General features: G+C 47.7%; 1 long non-coding RNA gene across 3 annotated transcripts in view; it reads left to right on the top strand.

Moving 5' to 3' along the window:
- The window catches only part of LOC139076718 (uncharacterized), a 30,285-nt gene extending 5,067 nt beyond the window's left edge, over nucleotides 1-25,218 (top strand). The window contains exons 5-11 of one of the 3 annotated variants that reach the window (XR_011528609.1): nucleotides 5,888-6,175; nucleotides 6,291-6,531; nucleotides 9,998-10,161; nucleotides 10,243-10,322; nucleotides 12,920-12,972; nucleotides 13,732-13,897; nucleotides 14,681-14,760. This is a non-coding gene — a long non-coding RNA (uncharacterized lncRNA). Of the gene's footprint in view, nucleotides 1-5,887; nucleotides 6,176-6,290; nucleotides 6,532-9,997; nucleotides 10,162-10,242; nucleotides 10,323-12,919; nucleotides 12,973-13,731; nucleotides 13,898-14,487; nucleotides 14,615-14,680; nucleotides 14,761-21,402; nucleotides 21,521-22,488 lie in introns of those variants that run through there. The other 2 variants (XR_011528608.1, XR_011528610.1) reach the window with 2 other exon arrangements.
- The last annotated feature ends 338 nt before the right edge of the window (nucleotides 25,219-25,556 follow it).

Genomic DNA, 25,556 nt, shown 5'->3' with positions numbered 1-25,556 from the left:
CACAGTGATCTATGTTAGTGGTTTTCTAGGCTGAACTTCATCTTTTTCCTTGACTTGTCGGTAGTGTGATTGCAATGGTAGCAGAACGTTTCCAGACCGTGACTAAGGGGCTGTGAGAAAACATGCCTCTTTTTTTCTGCCCATAATGTCCACATTACTAACCACTTCCAACACTGCTTCAATATGTTAATATGTGTATGTATGTGTGTGTGCGCGTTGTGTGTGTGTGTGTGTGTGTATGTGCACGCATTTGGTTAACTTTCTGTGGAATATCTTCAAAATAATTGTGGATATAGACTAGTTGGTTTATGAAGTTCAGATAGCAAACGATTTCCTCAAAACAAGAGATATCATGCTAACAATGATTTTAAAAGGGAAGAGAATGGAAACATTTTTTTAAACCACTTCCTAAGTCTCAGTTCCACTGTATGTGCTGTACATACACTCACATGGATAGGGGAGTAACATGTGATAGCTGTCACGAGCTTGATTTTTCAAACAAGGCAGGCACCTGCATTTTAGAGACATTTATTAGTTCTCAGAACTGCACAGCTTGTAAGTGGTAGTCCTCAGGTGTGAACAAGCCCTGACTGGAACTTCTGCTCTTTTCAATGAGCTGCAGTCTAAAGAGATAGCAGTGCAACACACATTTCCAAATTCCACAGAAATCAGAGCCACCCAATTGGCTGTTACATCTTTTGCGGGTGAAAAATCTATATGGCAAGCAAAACGTCTTCCCTGGGGACGGTTTGTAGTCTATAGCTCGTGTGTACTTTCTAAGGGTCTAAACATGAGAGGACATTTTATTTGTTTTAAGTGGTTTAGTTTTGGAGACATGGATAATGAGCACGGGCGAGACTAGGAAAAGGCTGTCATTGGTGATTTTTCAGAAGGAGCACTGACAGTGCCTTGCCAGCAGTCGGCCCATAGCTCGCAGCAGAAGGCCGACAGAGTCTCTCATAGGTCCACTCCCAGAAGCAATGTGAAAGCCTAGGTGGGAGAATCTGACGGCCAAGGCTGGAGCACCCCCTTTTTGCATTCTGTATGCTATTTTGTGATGCATTTATTTCCCAACTTGGCTCCATTACACAGCATCCTCACAAATAAAATTCTTTTTTGCATTTTGCTTTTTTGAATTAATAAGACCAATTAAAATATCATGACGCAGTCCTCCGACTCCTTCCCAGTGAAGTGGGAACTTCAGTGGAATTGCTCTGTAACTGTTGGCCATACCAATATATTCCTCCTTTGTCCTTTTTCTTTTCTATTTAATATATTAAATTCAATCCACTGCTATTTTCAAGGACATTTAATTTTCCCCAAATATCATGAGGTGATTATCACTCTTATTCTATTCAAAAGTAAGATTACTTTTACTCCTTGTGTGTTGACCATTCCAACTTAACAACTTAGAATCAAGATAAAACTTTGAATGAAAAAGAAGATCCTTTGCTCCACTAATGATTTTAAAGGTAAAGGATTACAAGCAGTATTTCAAATCGCTTTATCCGTTTTTCTGTAACTGTGGACTAGCTGTGAGGTTTTGCAGTTTTTGATTTTTAGTTTCATAATTTTTTTGCATGGTTGGCTTGCTGGCATTTTCCATTGTTAAAAAAGTGTGGATATGAGAATGAAATGATATTCAGGATCATATTTTTAATTATGCTATCTCTATAACTCAAATGAAATAAAATATTTATTATCTGGTCCCTGATTTCCCCAATGGTTTAATGGTTTCTATGGAATACTTGTCCTCTGGATGAGTTAAAATATAGCAGATATCCCGAAGGTTAATGCTTGTAAAAGTGGTAAATTAAGTTAAATGAACTTCTTTACTGAGCAATTATCAGAAGTCTTTAATGTGCTGTGAATTTCTTCTAGATCACCTCTCACTATGATCGAGCCCACAATTTGAGAAACACTTTTATTTTCAGATCGATCTATATCAGGCAATTCAGATAATACATCTTATAAAAAGAATTAGTTGGCTTTAATATTTGACTGTGAAATTGAAATAAATCTTTTTAACTTAAATTTCATTTATTAATTTACTATCCATTCATTCTGTGTACTTTGAGGACCTACACATAATCTGCACGTATAGATACTGAGACATATAAAGGTGAATTAGACTGAGTCCCTGCCAAAAGGCACACATGACCATGATGAAACATTGTGCAGGTGCCAAAGAACATGTAAGGAGGAAATATCTCATACCAAAGACTGCATCTAAGTTGTCTTTTAATAAATTAATAGTAGTTTGTTAGGTTTAGAACATGTTGAGGAAAAATATCTAGGAATAGAAAACACTATGAGGAAAGAGAGAGAGGGAAATGTCCATAATCATCATCTATTTCAGAGAATTTATGGAAGAATGGCTGGCTTTTTCTTGGATGTTTTGACATCTTAAGATGGCTTATAGTAGAGGGTTAAAGGCTGTAAGATATCTATGTTGTCTTCTAAATCATCTGGAAAATAGTTGAAGGTTTGTTTAAAAATCATTTTTCTTGGATGCAGCAAGGAATGCTTAGGAGTGAAGCATCCTGCTTGTTCCTTTCCTGAGAATCAGCAAGTGCAAGATATTTGAGCCTTGTGTTTGTGGATTTTTTCCCCTCCCGTATTGCATTGCCAAGAAGCTATTCCTCTCTTCCAGTATAATGAAGTTCCATAAGCGGAAACCTTCCATCTTTTTTATAAGCGGGTAGAAAGAGAAAGTCTGGAAATGAAAACAAGGGGGGAGATCGTAATGCTTCGTTAGCAGTTTGCTGTGGCAAGGAAGTGTATAGATACTAGCGGGGAACACAAAGGGAAGCATGAGAGACATTATAGAAGTTTTCTTGATAATTTTCTGATTGTCCATTTACGTCTTTAAGACTTTAGAGACCCTCTACTGAGAAAAAAAGCACATTCAGCACAGGTAAAATGCACTCACTTTCAGAGTGCTCCTGGGTCTCCTGAAGGCCTTTCAAACTTAGGGGTTCCTTGGATCTCAGGTTAAAAACCCCTGATGTAGAAGAAGAGGAAAAAAAAAGAAAAGTATATAAGATGTTATAAGGGGGGAAAAAGCAGTAAAAACATTCTGGGTAAGTGCAAAGAGAAGGAAACTTCTACTTGAAAGTTGCTCTGCTTCTGTGAATTTTTGAGTCCCCGATGCACTGTTTAGACAGCGTTCAGATATTGCTGCTCCAAAGGCTGTCATGGGGTTGGTGATCATAAATGACCGAAGAAAGTTAATGTCAGTATCCAGAAGCAGAGATTCCTTTGAGGATGGGAGGAGGTTTAGGAAATGCCTGGTGAGCACAGTCTCTCTAGTTTTGGATAAAATCACAAGAATTGGAGATGAGCTCCTGCATCCTCATTCTGGGCCCTTGTCTTGAGACACCAAGCTTAAAGTGGACACGGCATGTGTCAGGGCTTATGTTGGTGGTCTATTTTCTTCAGGGCGCATGGTTCCTCTTCTGTTTGGGGAATGAGTCTATCACCTGATCGCCAGCGTGGGGTTGCTGTGAAGGTGGCTATGCCCTGGCTGCAGATTCTCCATGAGGGGAATCTCCGTGGGGCCTTAGCTCTCACCAGCATGTGGGCTGGGTTCCCCGAGCGAGCTTCCTGAGAGTGGCTTACCCTCAGAAGTCCCATAACATCATTTCCACTCTATTCTATTGATTGAAACAGACACACGCCTGCCTGGATTCAAGAGGAAGGAACTTAAACCTCACATCTTTACGGGCTGTGTCCAAAAATTTGTGGCCAGTTTTTAAAACCACCATGAATTAGATACCAGAATTGATTTATCCTGTCTATTGTAGATGGATATTTGAGTAGTTTCTACTTTGGAGGAATGATGGAGAATAGTGCTGTAATCATTCTTGCTCCTTTCTCTAGGTTCAGGTATGTTTGCATCTGAGTTGAGTGTATATCTAAGAGCGGAATTGCTAGTCACCTTGTATGTGTATCTCCAGCTCTAATAGATAGATCCCGCCAAGAGTTTTCCAAAGTGGTTGTATGAATTCATACTCCTACCAGCAATGTATAAGCCTTCCAGTTGCTCTGCAGCCTCCCTCCACTTGCTGCCGTCAGCTCAGCATTTAAAAACTGTTTTTAACCGTTGCTGGTTGTGTAGAAGATCTCAGTGTGGTTGAATTGTCATTTCCCTGATAAGCTGTGCTTTGAGCACCTTTGCCTTAGCCATTGGGACACTCTGTGTTGTGAAGTGCCTGTTCAAGTCTTTTGCCTATTTTGAACCAGTTGGGCTGTCTGTCTTTTTTCTTATTGTAATACTGAACCTTTCATATATCCTGAATATGAAGCCTTCATTGAATATTGGAATTGGAACAATCTCTTCCTATCCTGTGGCTTGTCATTTCCCTTGTAATGTGTTTTTTGACAAACTGAAATTTTAAGTTTTAATGAATTCCAGTTTACCATTCTTTTCTGTTTGGGAGAGTGTTTTTGTGTGTATGTGTGTCTTCTTTAAGAAGTTTTTGCTGCCCTGTGGTCATGAAGATGTTTTCTTATGTTATCTTCTGGAAGCTTTATTATTCTACCTGTCACATTTTGGTCTAAGTGTCCAGGAATTGATTTTGATGTGTTGTGCGGTAGGGGTCAAGGTTTCCTTTTTCACCCATATGCTTATCTCTACGGGTAATAACAGGTAGCACTGGGTCAGGTGGACGCAAGCCTGGGAGTTAGGGGTCCTCAGGCTTAACCTACCTTTAAAGCACCCTCTGAACTTGGGCATGTTATCTTCCCAGTTATCCCTCCTCTCAGACTCCTTCCTTCCTTCCTACTTTTCTTCTTTCCTTCCTTCCATCTATCCATCCAACCATCTGTCCAAATGTTGATCTGTCCAGCCATCCTGCATGTTCACTTGATGGTCCTACTGTCCTTCCATCCTCTTTCCTCCCATCTCTCCAACTTCTCCTCCCTGTCTTTATTCTTCTTGCTTTCCCTTTGACCCACCATTTGCCCATTCTTCCTCTGTCTATCCAGGTATCCTCTCTGTCTGTCCATCCATCTACCTGTCCTCTTTGTTCAGTCTCTCTCTTGTTCACCACACTGCTTCTTTTGGGTTCATCTCATTCACAGGCTTGCCCATCCCCCTACTCGCACAATCACTCCTTCCTTCACTCTCATTTATAGTTCACCTGTGAAATTAACAGACTATTATAACACAAGGTGGGATGTTCTGAGGTGAGGCATCTGGCATAATTTGGAGGGGAAGGGCTTTCTGGAGAAAGCTTACCCAATTAGGCTCTTTAAGAATGAGTGGGAGCTATTTAGGAAAATAGGGTATGGAGTGTGTTCCTGGCAGAGGGAATTCCATGAGCAAAGGCCAGTAGACACAAACACCATAGTGTGTGGGGAGAATTGATAGGAATTTGGTTTGCCTGAAGCACAAAGCCTAACTCAGAGTGAATGGATCAATGATGCTGAAGAGTCAGCAGGAGCCAGATTTGGAAGAGCCTTGAGTGCCAGGTCAAGAAGCTTGAACTTAACACTGAAGGCATTAGGGAGCCATGGGTGGTACTAGAGCAGGAGTGCTCCTAATGAGATTTTCATTTCAGAAAAATTTTTCTAATGTTCAGTGCAGAGAACACCCTTTAGACAGGGCATTCAGTAAGCATGTTAGGGTGTTGGTTCAGGTGAGAAAAGATAAGACCTGAGCTGGGACATGGATGGAGAGAAGGACCATTCTGCAAGTGGAATTGGTGTTACTGGGAGGTGAGAGAGGAGGAGCAGAGCAGATATGCTGTTTTCAACTTGGATGAGCACATTAGTAGGTGGTGGTGCCACTGGGAGAGAAGTCATCACATAATGAATGCAGGACTCTGACCTGGTCGCCGACCAGCTCTCGGTGATGGCCATCTCTCCTCCTCTCTTCTTGCAGCCGTGGGGCACAACCTGAAGACCTTCACACTCAACTTCGCCATTTCCAATCTCCAGTATTCAACAGACATGAGCAAGGTCTCAGTCGCATTCAACTCCAGCGAGAATGTCCAGTAGCACCTGAAGAGACTGGTCCCAACAGCTCCTGGTGGAATGAGTCCCAGCCAGCTGCTCCCCACCCCCTGTTCCTCCTGCTTGTCCTCCTTCTCCTTCTTCCCCAGCTTGGATCCTTGTTCAAGAAGAGCAGCCTGGGCCCCTTCTGCTTGGGTTGCAGACTGATCTCCCTCAGGTAAGACCCTTTTCTGAGCATTTGCCAGTCATGACTACTATCGGTGACTGCCCCATTTTCAGTCTTCCCACTGACTGCCAATTTATTCCTCCCTCCTCCTGGCCCCCATTATCAGAGGATTCAGGACGTCTCTCTAGAGTTACACATCCATCTCTCCCTGGGCCTGAGAAAGATGGGGCAGCCACCAGTGTGGATGCTGTCTGTACCTACCACCCTGACCCTGTGGCTCATGGCAGAGAGTGTGACAGAGATCCCATGTGACAGAGAGCAGCAATACTGGGACCTGAACCAGCTGATGCACCGTGTCACCCAGAGGGGCCTCTACTCCCTGGTCAGGGACAGCCTCTTTGTCAGTGGTGAGTGTTTATGCTGAGTTTGGATTGACAGTGATCATTACTTATACCTGTTCTATTTTATTTCCTCTCTAACAAGTCAGCCCAGGTTCTGGTTGAGGGACACCCTCCTCAAATCTCCACAGGGAGGGTTTCTCCTGTTATTTCAGATATGATTCACATACTGCGTGTTTGCTTTTCTTTCTTAGGGTTTTCTATATGCAATATCAAGTCATCTGCAAAAGGAAATAGTTTTACATCTTCCTTTCCACCTGGATGCCTTTTATTTCTTTTTCTTGCCTAAGTACCCTCATGAGAACCTCTAGTTCAATGTGATAAATATATGCGATGAGGGCAGACATCCTTGTCTTGTCCCTGGTCTTTGGGGAAAATTTTCAGACTTTCACCATCGAGTGTGATGTTAGCTGTGAGTTTTCCAAGGATGCTATTTATTAGATTGATAAAGTTCCCTTCTGTTCCTAATGTGTTGGGTGATTTTTTTTAATCATAAAGGATGTTGTATTTTGTGAAATTCTCTTTTGTATATGTGTATCAAGATCAGGTGGTATTTTTCCTTTATTCTATTAGTATGGTGAATTACATTAATCCGTTTTTCAGATATGAAACCAAGCTTTCAGCTAGAGGTGAGAGGCTGACCCTTCTCCAGTCTTTCCTGGGCATGCACACTACCCTGCGCACTTGTGGCCTCCTAGATCCTCACAAATACATTGGAGCTTTTCAAAACCCTCAAAGACATCTCATTCTCCAAATTTTTATTTTATTTTCAGTTTTTGACTCACCTCTCAACTGCCTCAACTGGTATGGCTCACCCAGGCAGCTGCAATGTAAAACAATTACTGTTGATTGTTCTGGCAAGTACCCTAGGGAAAGACTTTCCTCACTGAGTAAGCTCTGAGTTAAATCAAGACAAGCCCTGACAAATGGGACATTTTCAATAAGCTACCAGGAAGGTCAGATGGTGACAATTCAGTGGAGATGGGTCTTTTGGGAACTCCAAAGCCATTATGGCTGCTAGGCTGCTGGTTTTCACAGATGCCATGGTTCTGAGACTGGTGGTTTTCAAAGTTGCTGAGGGTATTGTGAGAGCAGGATGGGACTCCTGAAAAAATTTATTTTGACTGTTTTTACCAGTGTTCTCATTGTTTGTATGGATTTTCAGAAGTCCTTACTCCAGCATTTCAGAAATGTTCTCCCTGTGGCTATTATGTATAAATTAATTATGTTAAATTAAATGACATGAGAAATTTAGCTCCTCATTCACACACATTAGCCACATTTTTTTTTTTCTAAAGATTGGCACCTGGACTAACAACTGTTGCCAATCTTTTTTTTTTTTTCTGCTTTATCTCCCCAAACCACCCCCTGTACACAGTTGTATGTCTTAGTTTCAGGTCCTTCTAGTTGTGGGATGTGGGATGCCGCCTCAACGTGGCCTAACAAGCGGTGCCATGTCCGCGCCCAGGATCTGAACCCTGGGCCGCTGCGGTGGAGCGCCCGAACTTAACCACTCGGCCACGGAGCCAGCCCCTTTTAGCCACATTTTAAGTGCTCAAAAACCACATTGGGCTAATAATGACTTTATTGGATAGTGCAGAAACAAATGTTTACATTCTTGCAGAAAGTTCTCTTGAACAGGCTCCAGAAGTAGGGCATCTAGAACCAGGGTAGACTTCCAGACACCCTTGTTCATCCCTTGTGCCCTTCCAGGTCTGTCCCCTGCAATAACCACACTAGGGTGGCCTCCCCGTGTAATTTCTCACCATCGGCACAGAGGCTACATAGAGTTGCCATCTGTGAGGAATTCCTGCAGCTGACCCAGAATGGTACCCAGCATAGCTTTGCCCTGGACAAGAACAGTGTCCCTGTGGATGGTAAAGCTCCCTGGTCAATGGGGTGGAGTGGGGTTTCCAATTTCCACATCTGGGGTCTTTCCTGGGAATCTGGAGGCCTGGGGATGGGACAGAATTCAACTTTCTCAGGCTGGCAGGAGGTGGCATAGTCCCCCAGGCTTTGCCCATCATTGAGGGAGAGAAAAGGACTCCCAGTGGGATATAGCAGGCACTTGCCTTCTCCCAGAGAGCTCTGTGATCTCAGGCCAGTCGCCTCCCCTCTCTGGACACCTGCTTCATTATCTCTGCATTGAAAGCGCTTGGCCAGATGGTCAGTGAGGACCTCCAGCTGTGTGTGAACCCACGTTGGCAGGTGTGGTGGGATGGGCCTGTTTTCTGATCCACAGGCTGTATAAAAATAGGAATGGGTCTGACTTGACCCACAGGCTGTAGTTTGCCAAGTCATGCTCTAGATCAGCACGATGCACTAGAACTTCCTGTAATGATGGAAATGTTCTATATCTGAGCTATCCAGTGCATACACACATGTGGCTATAGAATACTTGAAGGATGGAATTGTGACTGGTTTTTATGGTTACTGATTTTTAATGTTACTGAGGTACCAGATCTTTAATATTATTTCATTAAAATTAATTTTAATTTAAAAAGGCACTCGCTGTTCCATATTGGACAACACATCTCTATGCAGTTGCCTGGAGAGAGGTTGCACAAGTAGGGGGACCTACAACCCTCCCTTGGTACACAGTGAGTGCTCTGTGTCCCTACCCCTTGGAGTTGATGGTGTAGTTGGCAGTAACAAGAACAGGCAATTAAAAATTATAAATTATTTGATGCAAACCAGTCCATACTTGGGAGTGTTAATCAGAAAAGGCTTCCTGAAGGAAATTCCATTGTAGGTGAATCCTGTAATATGAATATAAAACAACTTGGTAAAGGAGAGGGGGATAAGTGTGTCTCCAGGCTGAGAAGAAATTGTTTGGGAATTTACAAATTTAGAGAGATCGCATCGGCTTGCCAACTGGTGACCCATGCTCCCCCCACCATCATAAGATGGTCCGGCCCAATTTCAGTCCTCTGTGCCCAGAGGTATAAATTTGATTTAATTTGTTACACTATTGTAGTGTGATAGTGGCCTTGGATTACGTAGCAAAGCGTCCTAATTATTCAGAGATGCAAACTGAAATGAGGTAAAACATCAGAATGTCTACTCAACTTTAATATTTCAGTGAGGGGCCATCCCCATGGCCAAGTGGTTAAGTTTGTGCATAGCAGCCCAGGGTTCACTGGTTCAGATCCTGGGCACAGACCTACACACCACTCATCAAGCCATGCTGTGGCAGCCTCCCCCCTAGAAGAGCTAGAATGACCTACAACTAAGATAAACAAGTATGTACTAGGGCTTTGGGGAGAAAAAAATATTTCAGTGAAAATATGGGAGAAAGCAGGGATGGCAAGTGTGAGTAATTTACACATTGGATTAAACATTGTTTTAACTGAAGTTTACATTGTTAAATCTAGGGGATGGATGTTTCCAATATTGTTCTACTTTTCTGTGTGTTTGAAAAGCTTTATTTAAAAAAGTAAAACATATGTGTATTTTCCACTTTATTCACTTCCAGGGTACTCTCCCAACAGAAATGGTGCCTTGACTGAGAATTCTGGTAAGCCTCAAGGAAGCCCCAGCCTGCACTCGGGAGGGAATATCTCGATGCTCTGCCCCATCAAAGATAACCACGCACACAGGGTCTTAGGTGATGATGAAAACTGGCCAACCCATGTCAAGGTGTGTTGAGCACAGTGGGGGGACAGCAGGAACCCTGGGGGAATGACAGGAGGTGGCTCAGCCCAGCACTTGTCTCCCCAGACCTCCCCTTCTGGGCGATCATCCTCATCTGCTTGGTGGGGCTCATGGTGCCCATCACATGCCTGATCTGCTGTCTCCTGGTAAGCAAGGAAGTGCCACTTGTTTTCTTTCTATTGGGTTGTAAGAGCTCTTTAGATATTATAAATATGTGTGCTTTGCTAGGGATATGTTTTGCAAAAATTGTCTCCTATTGGCCACTTGGTGTTCATTTAGAGCTTTAGAGCTTGAATCAGTAGTGACATTATCATCTGCCCAACTCTGAGTGACTCACTCCCCTGTCCCAGACATTTCCATCAACCCAAAGGATCGTGTTCAAAAATAAATAATTCAGAAACATATTAACCCACCACAAATTCTTGATGACCAATTTTTACTCAAACACTCGTACAATAGATACCGGTTCCTCAAGATCAGAAGTGATGCCACATCACCATGTCCTCAGCTTAATTTCTCTTCTCTTATTCCCATCGTTCCTGGATTTCTTAGCCTATGATCTCAGTAATTCCCTTCGGAATCATTCAAAATTTCTTACCACTCATCATATCTGCCTTGTAAAACTTAAACCCCAGAAGATCATGATCATCTGCCATGACTTAGCTGCTGCTGGTCTTAGGATTTTATGACGCAACATGCTATTTTGTTACCATTGTAGATCCAAAATCAGCTGAATCAACTGAGAAGCATCCCTAATGCCTGGAAATTCTACTTTCTTTTCATGTGTTGGCATATTTACTTCTTGATTTTCCACAAAGCTTGTTTTAAATACTCCCCACATTTCTTTTTCCTTCATACATATTCAAGGTCCCTTAACTTGCCTGATATTTCATAGAGAAGTCACTGTCTCTACTCCTTCCCCTTAGCCATGAGCCATTGAGAAAAGGTCATCTACGTTATGTGTCTGTGACCTCACCTCCAACTACCTCCTCAGAAAACCTCACGCTCCATCTGCCCTCACCATTCTATGTGTGCTTCCCTTGTGAGGCCACAGTGATTCCTTTCTTACTAGACCCACTAGGGACTTTTCATCATTCATCTGACATGACTATTCAATGGAAAACTTTTATATGTTGGGAGCTCCTTAGATATGCGAATCTCATGTTACAACAGTGACCACTATAGTATCTCAATGTAGAAGCTGCATATGTGAAAAAATTCAATGTACAAATGGAGACTGTGCTATAAATGAATTTGTAGATCCCAGTAAAAGAAAAAAAGAACATAAACTATTTCATTATTAATTTTTATATCGATTGCATGCACTAATGATAGTATCTTGGTTATAATGTGTTAAAATATACTATTAAAATTAGTTTCACCTGTTTATTTTTACTTTTTTTAAATGTGGCTACTAAGAAAATTTTAAATTCCATAAGATAGAGTGCTAAATTCTACTGTTGGACAGTACTGGTCAAGCCATGAAAATAAAGCCCAGAGAAAGTGGTGAGGGACAATTTTTCCCACGGAAAGGAGTCTGTCTACCCACATGGCAAGATGCAGAAAACACTGTCATGCACACACACAGACACACACACATATACTTACAAAACAAAACAAACATCGTCCTAGAGTTCCATCACTACTTCTCAAGTGGCAAGAGGATTGCACTCCTACATAGTCTTAAGTGGACTAACCTCAGGAAAGAAGTCAGAAGTCAAGATAATTTACCAATCAGGAAGATCTAAAACTGGAGACTCAAGGTCAAGATATTTTGTGAGTTTCCCATTGACGCATTCTGTTAGTAATTCAACACATTAGGAAGACTTTTCCAAGGAGGGTTGTTTTAAAACTCACCTTTCCTTTAGTTTGTAAAAATATACAAGATATGTAAAGAATAATTACTCTAGCCCATCAATGAAAAGGAGATGATAGAACATGAATATCACTGTCATGAATCACTCTTGGATTAGTGAGCCAGTCGGGGAATAGATGACATTGGATTAATTTGGACCTCATTAGGCCTATTCTGACTTCATGACCATCATATTGATTGTCTCATGCTAGGACCTATGAAACTTGCTGGCCCCACCACTATTTAACCACCAAGCTCCACCAAGCAGGCCAGTCCTTTCCGACAAATCCTCGGAGTCCACCCCTCTGCCAACACCTGGAGCATTTCCCCCAAATCCCACTCCTTCACAGCGCTCTTCCACCTGCCACCGGCCAGGGAACATTTCCTCCAAGGCTCACACAGTGTGGGCCCAGTCCTGGGGAAGACACTTCTCCCTAAGTGAAGAAAAGGATCAGAGTGCAGCCCCTGTGGGCTGCAGCTGTTAGGACAAGGACTGGCATTTGTGACAGAGAGAAGAGAACCTTTAGTGGGTGTGGGTACCAGTGTTCCAGAAGCCCCAGTGATTCCTGGATAGAACCAAAGAAGACAACGCAGGACAGAGCAGGTATTGTTGGGTGTGATTCTGCTTGGGAATGCCCATAGGAAGACATATGTGACATTGATAATGCACTCAACAGTGCTGTCCATTCATCGATTCATCTTATCTCATGGAGTGCTTTCTATATCCATTCCGGCACTAGCCTCACCCTCTGGAGCTTACAGACAATGTCAGAAGAATTTTTAAATTTTATTTACAATATATAGTTACAGTGCTTGTGATGTGCGAGGTGTTCCAAGCATTTTCCAAACATTAACTCCTTTAATACTCTCCGTGTTCTTACAAATTAGGTACATTTGTCATTCTTGCCAACAACAGATGAAGAAACTGAGGCACCGATGAGGTAAGTACTTGCCCTCTACCAATAAATATCTAGGAAGTGACTGAGCTGGAATTTGAACATAAGATGTTGGCTCCATATTCTCTGCTCTTAACCATGATGTTTACCCTCTAAGACTTCACACCACGAAGACACTGGACCAGCTTATCCATTTTCTTGTTACATCAAGTAGCCCCATTCTTGGATCTGTGTCTGAGAAAGATACTATTTGCATCGAAACTGTTGCACATACACACCCAAGTGACTTCTAGCAGTATCCTCTGTCCTCGAAAATTCATAGAGAACATTTCAAAACCTTTCTTGCCCAGGCTGGGAGGCCTTCTAGGGAATCCCACTGTTCCTCTAAGAAGCCAAGGGCAGGCTGGGAGTTGGGTCTCAGGGGAAAGGTGAGCCTCAGGAGTTACCATGGAATTACAAAATTGATGGGATGGTCTCAGCAGTAACTGAATTCAGGATCTGGTAGTGTTTCAGGCTGGGTGGCAATTTTCTGGCTGTGGGTATAGGGGCTGGTGCTGCATTACAAGGAGAGGGGATGGATCACTGTGTTCTTGGGGAAACCAGGACCCATGAAAGAGCGAGAATGAGAGTTTCTTTTCACAATGGACTTGTGATGGCAAAGATTCAGCCCAGAAGAGACAGTCATGTGCCTGGGGTAGCCAAAAGAAGCTGCATTTGCTTCCACCAAAGCAGAAAGCCCTTCTTCACGGACTCACTTTATCCAAATGAGACCAAGAAGGAGGAAATAATGTGATGCTCTTGCAGGTGTGAGATCCATGACAGTGGAGACTGTGCCTGGGAAGTTTCTGAAAGGCCTCACAGAGATGCCATTTGCTGCAAGCAGAATGATAAGTGTAAGCCATGCCTGCCTATGTCTGGGAAGAGTTAGTGTGTCAGGGAGAAGGCACCACTGGTGCAGACTCAGGAAGAAGTAAGTTTGACTAGAGAAGGTCAGAAGGTGGCAGTGTGGCTGGAAGGAGCCTGAGAAGAGAGAGGAGGGGAGATGGGGACAGGCAGGGCTGGATCATGGGACTCGGTAGACTGATAGTTTCTGTTCCTCTCTGATGACATTGCTCCAAGACCTTGCACCTAGAGAGTAAAAATACTTAACATCTCACAAATTCCGTGGGCCAGGAATGAGGCACGGCTTAGCTGGGTGCCTCTGCCTCAAGGTCTCTCTGAAGCAGGGCCTGCATTTCTATTGAGGCTTGACTCGGGGAGGATTTGCTCCCAAGTTCACTCACACACATGTCGTCAGGATTCATTTGGACTGAAAGTCTGAGTTCCTATCTGTTTGTTGGCTGGGCATGGCCTCCGTTCTCTCCTATGGAGCCTCTACATAGGGCAACTGAAACATGGGCACTTGCTCCCCCAGTTGCAGAGATAGGAGAGAGAGATGGAAACAGGAGGAGGGAGAGAGGGAGGGAACTCAAGAAAATGAATAAGAGGGAAGGCATGGGCTTTTTTTTATTGAGCCTTGGATGTGACATCCCTTTCCCTTGGCTGTATTCTGTTTTTCAGAAGCCAGTTACTAACCACTTAGAGGTTGCACAAGGATGTGCACTAGAAGACAGCAAGCCCGTTGTGGAGGCTGCCCGCCACATAGGCCAACATGAGGCACTTTGGTCTGATTCTAAGTCAAAAGGAGACCATGGAAGTTTTAATGCCAGTGAATGACAATATCTGACTTTCCTCTAATTTCGGCCCTTTAAAGGTACAGACCTAAAAACAAGGCCAAGAGGGGCAGTGACTTTCCCAAGATCACAGAGCTGGAACCCAGGCCTGCTTTGAGAGGTATTCCACGCTACATCCCACCCCTTCTTGTCATTCTTTCATCTCTAAGTTTGTGCATCAGACCCATGTGACACCAGCCTGCAGGTGTTGTCGGTATTATCTCTTAGACACCTGACAGTGTCCCTGGGAAGCTATTTCTAACATCGTCCCCATTGTGCAGGTTGAGAGATTGAGGAGGCCCTGAGAGGCACAATGATGTTTTCAGGACACAGACTTGGTTGGAAAAAAGAGATCTGGACTCAGCTGTGTGTCCTCCAGCTGGAATCCTGGTTCCATTCTCAAGGTCCTGTGTGGGGCGCTGTGCTGGATATTTGCCTACTGCTATGGAGATGACATGGGCAAGGAGGGTGAGAGTCAAGAGCCGAGAGGGGGTTTTGGGTGGGTGTGATTGATGAAAGGGGACCAGGTAATGGAGCCTTGGAGAAGTGTTCACCTCCTTGGTGACAGGCCCCAACAGAACTTAGCACTCTGGACTCCAGGCACCCACATTAGACATAGCTTCCTATTGAGCTCACTTGAGTGGAGACACTCAACACAACAGGATGTTCTTGTCTTGTATCCCAACTCGTGGAGGCTCTGGCTTCTGGAAAGCCGAGAATTAATGAGAGTCTTTTCAGTCACTGTAGACATTGGCTCAGCCCTCACCTGCAACACCTCTGGTTGTTTGGCAGGAGGAGCCCTCAGGTAACACAGGACAGGCCACTCCAGGTCAGGCCACAGCTGGATCCCACCTGGAGACCCCCACAAACCTTGACCCTCATTTTGTGTCAGGGGAGTAGAGTGAGGGACGGTGGGGCTGAGCAGGGACCCACCCTGGGCAGGAGCAGGTTGCTGGGCGTTGGAAGCCTGGCAGTGTCATGTTCCTAGCCCAGGTTGTGGCTGCCAGGATGGGAAGGTGAGTGCTGGGGACCAAGCTCCTCTACCCGTATGTTAATCCTGAGCTCTCTGGGTGTCATCTCATTCCCTCTCTGGCTGGAGGTCTACGTAGATGCCCCTCTGTACCTGATCTGTTGTGGGAGTTTCCCCCTGTGGCCAAGTCGAGGCAGGCCCCTGAGACCTCCTGGCCCGGCTCTTGGGCACTGTCTTTGCAAAGCTGCACATGGGAGATGGTCAAGGACCTGGCAGATGACTTCGGCTACTTCCTCTCCCCGGAGAGGGGGCAGGTGCACCATGCCACCAAGAATGACCAGGGCTGGTCTGAGGTGAGAGTGGGCACAGATGGGTCTCCCTATCCAGGACCCTGAGATGACCAGGGCTGGCTCAGAATCCAGAGTCAAACTGAGATTTCCCCGGGTACCTAACAGGGCTGTCCCACCTGAGTGTCCCATGTTCCCATTCCCAAAGGAATCTGGACTTCCGCTCCTCCCCACCAGCTGCCTAGGAGGGTGGGAAGTCCCTCTTTGCACATTCCTAGGAAGATTAGCAGAAACATTAGCCTTGTTTTCACTTCCCACTAGGATGTGAGTATCTTTGAATTTTGCCTTTTTCTGAACCTGGGACCCCCATAATGAGGGTCTCAAAACTCCCTTTAATGTAAGAGAAAGAACCATCAGTGTCTTTTTGAAGTCAACAGGATTCTCACAGGGTATGTCTGCCCTCTACATTGTCTCCAAACTAGGGAGGGGTGGGCCTCCCACAGAACATTTCCCTCCAGGTCGAGGGCAAATGAAGCCTCGGGCAGTTTAGAGGGATGGTCTGTCAGCCTTCATTTGGGGCAGTTCTCAGTTCTGACCCACAGGACCTTGAGAAGCCCCTTGGCATGCCTAAGCCTCTGTTCTCATCTCTATAGAGGGGGTGTCTGTTGAGGATTCACTGGGCTGGTGATCATCATACAGGGAGGTCTGTTGTTCCTCAGTGAACAAATGGCCTTGAGGGAGCTCACTGGAGAATCCTTCCCCGCCAAACTCAGATTGTACTTTGAAAGCCCACAACCTTGTTCAGTGTGGGAGCTCCTGTCCCTCCTGTAGCACACGTCCCTGAGGGGCTGGGTGTTCCTGGGTGAGATGCAGACCTCCATCCTCCCGGTGGTTCATGGTGGTGCCACTGACTCTATGTCCCTCCTTGTCCCACACAATGTGAAGATGAGACCACTGTGTGTCTAAATGAGGCTCTGCAGAATGGGCACCCTCCAGGCAGGTGTGATGGAGAAGCTGACAGAGTCCATGGTCCCAGCCTTCCCAGGTAGACTCATCTGCAATGTCACCACCTTTGTGTGCAACTACTCAGCCTTCAACACTTCCCACCAGGTCCTGGACCAACTGTTTACCAGGTGACTGCCCGCCTCCTCCTCAGCACAGTGGTGACTCTGCCCATTGCCAGCTGTGTGTCTCGGGAACGTCACCACATCTCTCTGAGCCTCAGTTTGCTCCTCTGAAAAGTGGAGTTGGGGAGGATGAACTTCCTAGGGTTCTCCCAGGGATGAATGGGCTCAGCCATCCAGGTGCTTCCCTGGTGGCTGGCTCTGCAGAGAGGGCCATGGGCCATGCTATGGCTGTTCTTGGTGAGCATTTCTCTGTCCTCCATGAAAAGTAGTCTTCCTCTCCCTTCACTGGCTTGTGGCTTTTTGAGTTTGGAAAACTACCTATAGAGCACCCTGTCAAGGAGTTTGAGATTCCATCCAGCTGGTCTTAGTGCTTGTCCTTGGTATAGCCAATTAGGTATCTCTGGGGCCACAGAGGGGCCCCAGACCCACTCAGATACCTGGGGTGGTTCTGGTTGGAGTTCATTCAGCAATTAAGTGCCTACTCCACTCAGGACTTTTGAAGACACTTAGCATAACTCAATGAATGAAGCAGACACCATCCCTGGTCCTCAATTCTACTCTGAGAGTCAGGCAGTCACACTCGAAATCATTCACAGGTACTGTCCATTATACAAACCGTGTGATGCCCTTGTATCTTCTTAGACATATGGAGGCATCTTCCCACATTGTGAGTGGGATGATGGACCACAAGACCACCTGAAAAAGTGAGTGGTCTTTGGGTGAAGAAGGAGGGCCTCCTGTCTCTAGAGAACATGTTTGAGGGAGAGTATGGGGCTGTGGCTTTGGCAGGCCTAGCAGAACCCTGCATCTCACTCATCTTTTGATTCTTATGGGAGGGCTGAGTTCTGGTGGCTTCCACTCCAGGAGGACAGGAGTCAAAGAGAGCTGTGGATGGGTCTCAGGCCCCCTGGGAACCAGAAGGGAAGCTGGGCTTAGTTGTTCCCTAGAGACCCATCCCCACCAGAGTCTCATCTCACTCTGCCTCCCTTTCTCCACATCCACCCCTTTTGGCCACCACCACCAGGTCCAGAGCAGAAGGTGCATGATAAAGTTGCTCACAAATCTGCCTGAGTCTTCAGTCTAGTGGCCCTCGTGCATGGAGGGCTGGGGTGGGCTGTATCCAGGCCCTTTGGGAGAAGAGTGTCAGTGGGAACAAGAGACTCCCACAGACTCTGTGTTCAACCTGGTGGATGAGCAGGCCTGCCACTGCCAGGACAGCCACACAGGGTTCAGGGCTGGGATGGGGCCCTCCTCTGGAGGAGAAGGGGCAGGCACAGGGGTCCAGATCCAAACAAGGGTGCTTCAGGAGGGCAGTGTGGAAAGAAAGGCCAGGTCTCTGACTCTGCGGCCCATCTGCTGCCCCTCAGTGCTATCTCTTTTATGGTGGGAAGCTGGCTGGACCAAGGGCAGGATTTCTGGGAGTGCCTGCACTTTCCCTGTTTGACAGTGAAGCTGGCCATTGTTCATGTCAGCTTTGGTGGCTGAAGGGAAATGGAGGTACTGTGGACAATCAGACTGGAGCAGCTTCGGTGCAGATGTGACTCAGCATGTCCCCTGCAGGCAGTGCACGCGCCAACCATGTATGTAAACACCTTACGTAACCTGCATAATGTAAACATTGTATGTCATCTGCTGGCTGTATGCCACTTTTGTCTAGTAGTCATTTAAAAGTGGCCACAAGGGGAGCTGCTGTGCTCCCACCGTCTGTGGGCCAGAGTAAATAAAGAGTATGTCTCCCTTGCCGTTGGCTGCTCGCAGCTTTTTTCTTTTCTGTTTTTTTTTTTTTTAGTTTTGAGGAAGATTAACCCTGAGCTAACATCTGCTGCCAATCCTCCTCTTTCTGCTGAGGAAGACTGGCCCTGAGCTAACTTCTGTGCCCGTCTTCCTCTACTTTATATGTGGGACACCTACCACAGCATGGCTTGCCAAGAGGTACCATGGCTGCACCCAGGATCTGAACTGGTGAACCCTGGGCCGTGGAAGCATAACGTGAACACTGAACCACTGTGCCACTGTGCCAGCACCTTGCACCTTTTTCAATTCCCCAAGCCCCATAGTCCAGTCCTTGGCTGTTTTTCTCCTGCTTACAATTGACCTAGTCAGACAGATTCTGGGGTGAGTGGACCTATGGCTCCTGAGGCTGACGGGACGGACATGTGGCCACCCACTAGTATGTGGTTCCTGGTGGTGGAGGTCCTGTTGAATTGGGCTCCTGCAGAAGGATGGGAGTCTGTGGATGGTACCCCAGTCAGCACTGAGACGGCTCTGCGTAGCCTAGGGGAGCAGGTGCCGGAGAAGGCCCAGCCTGCCATGGGGCCGGCTGGCTGTTTTTGACAGCGTTATGCTGCAACATGGATTCTGCCCTGCAGTATGCAACCTGCATACAGGAACTCCAAGCCAAGGAGCATGCCTTGGAGGTGCGGGTGTGGCAGTCGGAACTGGAGCTGGAAATGGTGCCTCGCAGTGAGACAGCAGAGGACACTGAGGTTGGGGACTGCTGAGGATGGGGACGTGGAGGAAACGTGCCCTCTCCATGCTTGGCCAGTAATCCAGCAAAAGGTAAAGCATGAGCAACCCTTGGGTCTAGGAGGTGTCGCCCAAGGAGCCTCGATCGTGACAGAGTTCATGGCATAGTCCCCTTATACGCCAATGCAACTGTGGGACCTGTGTAAGCAGTGCAGGCAACAGCCGGGTGAGCCCATACTGGCCTGGCTCCTGTGGCTATGGGATGAGGGGGCGGATAGTATAATCTGTACTTCTGACGAGATGGAGAAGCTGGCCTCCATCATGTTGCCCCCCTCCCTTTGGCAGTGGTTCCAGAATAGCTGCCAGCTAGGCCAAGGGCAGGGAAATCACTCCATGATGGAGTGGGTGACAGCTGCCGCCCGGACTGTGTGGGATAACGCCGGGGAGCTCCTGGAGACAGTGAGCCAATGGCAGACCTATGCGGAACTGGTGCAAGTCATCCATGAGTTGGAAATGTGGCAAGCCATTTTTAACCTTCATACCCGGGGGCCCAATGATGAGTGCTTTACGTCCAGGATGAAGGACTTGGTCCTTAACTCAGCCCCGTCTAATGCTTTTGGGTCCTTGGTGGCCATGAGGTAACCACTGCAATGGCCACTTTGGGGGATGTAGCAGGCTGACAGAAGGAGAAAACCAAGCGTGTCGCACGGTGAGTGGTGCCAAAGCTGAGAGCAGGCTTGGCAGAGAAAGGGCCTAAACAAGTTACCTGCATGTAAAAGTGGGTAGACCTGCTAGCCTCAGGCATTGATCAGATGAAAATAACTGGCAGCCGAATGCTGTCTTGGTGGTGCTGTGGCACCAGTTGAAGCCTGAGCAACAGTTCTAAAAGACTGTGGAAAGGCGAAAGAATCCCAGCAAGAACAGGCAAGTAAGCCTCCAGGACTTTACGCAGCCCTGAGGTGAGGAGCCCATGTACCTCTTTGACTAGGGGAAAGGCCAGAGTGCCTGGATTGGGGGATCCCCGGAGGACTGGAGGCCACGTGTGGAACTTGCGATTTACCGGTCCCCCACCAATGTGCAGCGTGCACTGGTATTGGTAGATACTGGAGCCGAGTGTAGTCTGATTTATGGCAACCCGGATAAATTTCCAGGGAAGCCGGCATATGTTGATGGCTTGGAGGCCATACTGTGAAATTGAAGCCAGTGTCTCTGTCCCTTGGCATTGGCTGTTTGCTGCCCCGAGTGTACACAGTGTATGTGTCTCCTATCCCTGAGTATGTTCTGGGGGTAGACGTCTTGCCAGGACTGCGCCTGCAGATGACCATGGGCGAGTTCTGCCTACGGGTGCATGTGGTTAAAGTCCGTCATCCAGGGGCATACACACCACCCGCTGCAAGTGTTGCCGGTGCCACGACATGTAGTGACCACCCGACAGTATTGCCTCACAGGTGGACATGAGGAGATCGCACAGACCATTGTAAAAGTAGAAGAGGCTAGCGATCGTGCAATCCACCCAAAGCCCTTATAATTCCCTGGTTTGGCAAGTGAGGAAGGCTGACAGCACATGGCGTATGACTGTGGATTACTGGGAATTAAATACAGCGACTCCTCCATTGCATGCTGCTGAGCCCTCAGTGCATGACATAATGGATAGACTGACAGTCCACTTGGGACAGTACCACTATGCTGTGGACCCTGCTTTTCCAACGATATTCCCGCTGAGAGTCAAGATGAGCTTGCCTTCACCTGGGATGGCAGACAGTGGACATTTTGTGTGTGGCCACAAGGGTACCTGCCTAGCCCCACTATTTGTCATGGCTCATGGCTCAGGATTTAGCTGCTTGGACTCACAGTGATACAGTGCTTGTATTTCACTATATTGATGATGTTATGTTAACCTCCGACTCTTGCAGATCTACAGCAGGCTCCTGATTCCCTGTGGAAGCATCTGGCAACGTGGCTGGGCAGCCAATGATGCCAAAGTCCGGGGACCTGGCTTATCTGTCAAATTCTTGGGGGCTGTCTGGTCAGGTAAGACTAGGGTGATACCTGAAGCAGTCATTGACAAAATACAGGCGTACCCCCTGCCAACAACTGTAGCTCAATTGCAAACATTTCTGGGTCTGTTGGGGCACTGGCAAGTGTTTATCCTTCATTTAGCCCAGGTGGTGAGGCCCCTATATGCTGTGGTAAAGAAGGGAGCCCTGTGGGACTGGACAGATGCTGCAGACCAAGCGTTTAAGGCTGCCAAGAGTGCTGTGCAGCAGGCACAAGCTTTACAGGTGGCTGACCCAGGACAGCCATATGAATTGGATGTCCATGTTACCAGGAGGTTTTGGCTGGGGCCTGTGGCAGTGGCACCACTGGGTACGAGCCCCTGTCGGGTTCTTGTTCCAACTACGGGAAGGAGCGGAAATACAATGTTCTCTAGTGGGGAAACAGTTGGCAGCCGCCTATGCCACCCTGATAGTGTGTGAGGCTATCACACGAATGGCCCCTGTTCAGCTTAGAACCATGTCCCCTATTCCAGGATGGCTCTGGTCATGGGCTACCCGTCCACAGTCTGGCATGGCCCAGACCCCTACCTTGTCACAGTGGGGGGCTTATCTAGAACAAAGGAGCTCGGTGAGCTCCAGCCCCCTGAGTATGGAGCTACAGCGGGTGTTAGGGTCGATTGAGTTCCTTGCTGTGGGGGAACAGACTCCTATGGCTCCTGTAGGCATAGAGCCCATGCCCTGTGCTGAGGGGAAGCTCCCGTCCTGGAGGATGCTTGGTACACTGACGGTTCTAGTAGAGGACCGGCTGCTATGTGGACAGCCATAGCTATGCAGCCAAGCACTGATACCATTTGGTTTGATACTGGCACCGGCCAAAGCAGCCAGTGGGCAGAATTATGGGCTGTCTGGATGGCTGTCACCCATGAACCAGGGCCCTTAGCTGTTTGTACAGAGAGCTGGGCAGTGTACCGAGGATTGACTCTGTGGTTATCTGTGTGGCAGGCTCAGCAATGGTTGTCCAGAAACCGCCCCATGTGTGGGCAGGCCATGTGGCAGGAACTGTGGGCCTTGGGCCATGGAAAAGAGGTGACAGTGTATCATGTTCCTGGCCATATGCCTCTGACTGCTCCTGGGAATGATGAGGCTGATGATCTGGCCCGTGTGAGGTGGCTGGAAAGGGCCCCATCTGCAGATGTGGCACACTGGCTACATTGACGCCTAAATCATGCAGGGAGCAAGACCGTGGGAACAGTGAGTAAGCACTGGGGGGTACCCCTCACGTGGCAACAAATAATGACAACATGTAAAGAATGTGCTGTATGTGCCCAGGCCTTTCCTAATAGAAGGAAACCAGTGTCCACACAGCAGCAAGTAGCTGGAGGGCGTGTGCCCTTGGTCTGATGGCAGGTGGACTACATCGGACCATTACCAAAGACCAAAGGCGCTGTGTACGCCTCTACGGCTGTCGATAAGGCCACCGGTTCCCTCTTTGCATGGCTCTGTGCAGCCACAGATCAGAGGCAGACACTTCAGGCCCTGCAGGTACTCTGTGCCTTTTATGGTCGACCCTTGGTCGAGGAGAGAGACAAGGGGACACATTTTACAGGACAAGAAGTCCAACGGTGGGCCAGCACCATGGATGTTCAATGGCTTTTCCATTCTCCTTGTAACCCGGCTGCTGCCGGGAGGATGGGAAGGTACAAGGGGCTTTTAAAGCAGGGCTCACACACAGCCACGCAGCCTTCCTCCCTGGGAGGCTGGGCAACTCGGTTGCGGCAGGTGCTGATGGTGTTCAATGAACAGCCTCAAAAGGGAGGGCCAACTCCCATAGAGGCATTGCTGTGTCACAGCCCCCACACAGCTGCAAGCAGTGACCAGGGATGAGTTACCAAAGCCTGGCTACGGCCGAAATGGAAACATTCTTTTGCCGGTCCCAACATGTCTCAACATGGGGGAAGAACGAGAATGGGAATGGCCTTGAAGATAAAAGCCCCTCACGGCAAGCAGCTGGCGCCTTGAGCACCCTGGGGACTTGGGGAACAACAAGACATGTCACCTTGTGGGTGACTAGGACTTGGACCCCTCAGGTAACTGTCAGGCTGCCACAGACCGATGCCGGTTCTGTCCTGAAGGGAACATATGTGATTTCCATGTGGCCAATAATGAGTTCCCCTGTCCTGCTGCATGTGGAGCCAGCTCTTGCAGTGCCTCTGCAGGCAGAAAAGGTGGGGTATCAACGGCTGGGACAGCCCCTGTTGGCAGCCACCCTGTTGTCTCAGGATAAGTGGCTAGCCTGTGTTCTGACCGAAGGACGTGATTGGCTTCTCCTAGTTCCTATCACTGCTTTGTCCTTTTGTCCATAGACGGAGAGTGGTGAACAGTGTTGTGGAATGGGCACACACCTAGCTGAGGTGACCAACATATCTATCTGCTGGGTGTGCACAGAACTGCCCACCAGCACTGGCAGAAGGCTCGCTGTGACACATCCACCCTGCTTCAGAAGGGAACCGGACCTGGCTGTGTTCCTGAGGACTTGCTGATGCTCAGTGGGACCAAAGAAGGCACCAGGTGGACCAGTAGCTGTGCTGACAACATGGAGGAAAATGGCCCTGGGTGACCCCGAGCCTCTGGGATGACTATGGGTGGTTATGCGGGGAGGCTGTTGTGCTCTGCGTGTCTGTGCCCCCGTGCATAGAGCAACAGAAGGGGGATGTGATAGCGGGATAGGTACCCAAGGAGCTGTGTCAGAAGATCCAGGGAGTGACCCAGCCCAAGTATTGGTGGAATGCCCATCCCTATGTAGGGACAGTCCCCATGGACAGAGTGCCCACGGGCAGTCTCTGGGTCTGTGGTAGTTATGAATGGCCTTATCTCCTGGCCAACTGGACAGGGTGATGCCCTTGGGGGTGGCCCTACCTTGCAGCTGCTGTTCGGAGAACTTTGGATGTGCGACCCAGCAATTGGAAGAGGGTAAAAGGGCACTGTCACTGGGAGAAATGAATGCCCTGGTGGATTTACCTCCTGGCTGTTCTTAGTCTGTCCGCGGGGGCTATTGCTATGGAGTGGCAGGTTACTGCCTTGACAGAGCATAACGCCCGAGCCCTCAGTCATACAGCCTGGGCCCTGTCTCTCTTAACTGATGGAGTAGACCAGACCCGGAAGGTCGTGCTGCAGAACCGCATGGCTCTAGACATCCTTACTGCAGCACAAAGGGGGACCTGTGCAGTTACTGAGGTGCAATGTTGCACGTTTATACAAGATAGTGCAAGGAACATATCGCAAGCCTTGCGACAGGCTAGGCACAAGATCTCGTGGATCCAGACGTTGACAGGAGACCCCCTGCAGGAACAGTGATCTAAGTTGTCCTCCTCGTGGCGGTGGGCTCTGACCACATTAGGAGGTATATCCTGTCTCCTGATGGTCATTTGCTGTTCTCTGTATTGCTGTTGTGGAATGTAGGTCCAAGGCATTGGGCTGTGTGCCCGTGCCTCCTGCAAACTCCCCCCACTGCTGAGGTCTGATGGGGGTGGAGGGAAGGGAAATGGAGATAGTGTGGACAATCAGACCGGAGCAGCTTCCGGGCATCTGTGACTCAGCATGTCCCCTGCAGGCAGTGCATGTGCCAACCATGTATGCAGACACCTTATGTAACCTGCATAATGTAAACATTGTCTGCTGGCTGTATGCCACTTTTGTCTAGTAGTCATTTAAAAGTGGCCACAAGGGGGGCTGGCCCCGTGGCCGAGTGGTTAAGTTCGCGCTCCGTGCAGGCGGCCCAGTGTTTCGTTAGTGGCGTGGACATGGCACTACTCATCAGACCACGCTGAGGCAGCGTCCCACATGCCACAACTAGAAGAACCCACAAAGAAACACAATTATGTACCGGGGGGCTTGGGGAGAAAAAGGAAAAAATAAAATCTTAAAAAAAAAAAAAAGTGGCCACAAGGGGAGCTGCGCTCTCTCCATCTGTCTGCCAGAGCACATAAAGAGTGTGTCTGCCTTGCCACAGACAGCTTGCACTTTTTTTCAATTCCCCAAGCCCCGTGGTCCAGTCCTCAGCTGTTTCTCTT

This window comes from Equus przewalskii, chromosome 17 (assembly GCF_037783145.1).
Source record: "Equus przewalskii isolate Varuska chromosome 17, EquPr2, whole genome shotgun sequence".
NCBI classification, from domain to species: domain Eukaryota; kingdom Metazoa; phylum Chordata; class Mammalia; order Perissodactyla; family Equidae; genus Equus; species Equus przewalskii.
Note: the sequence above shows the minus strand (reverse complement) of the source record. Positions and strands in the feature narration are given on the sequence as shown.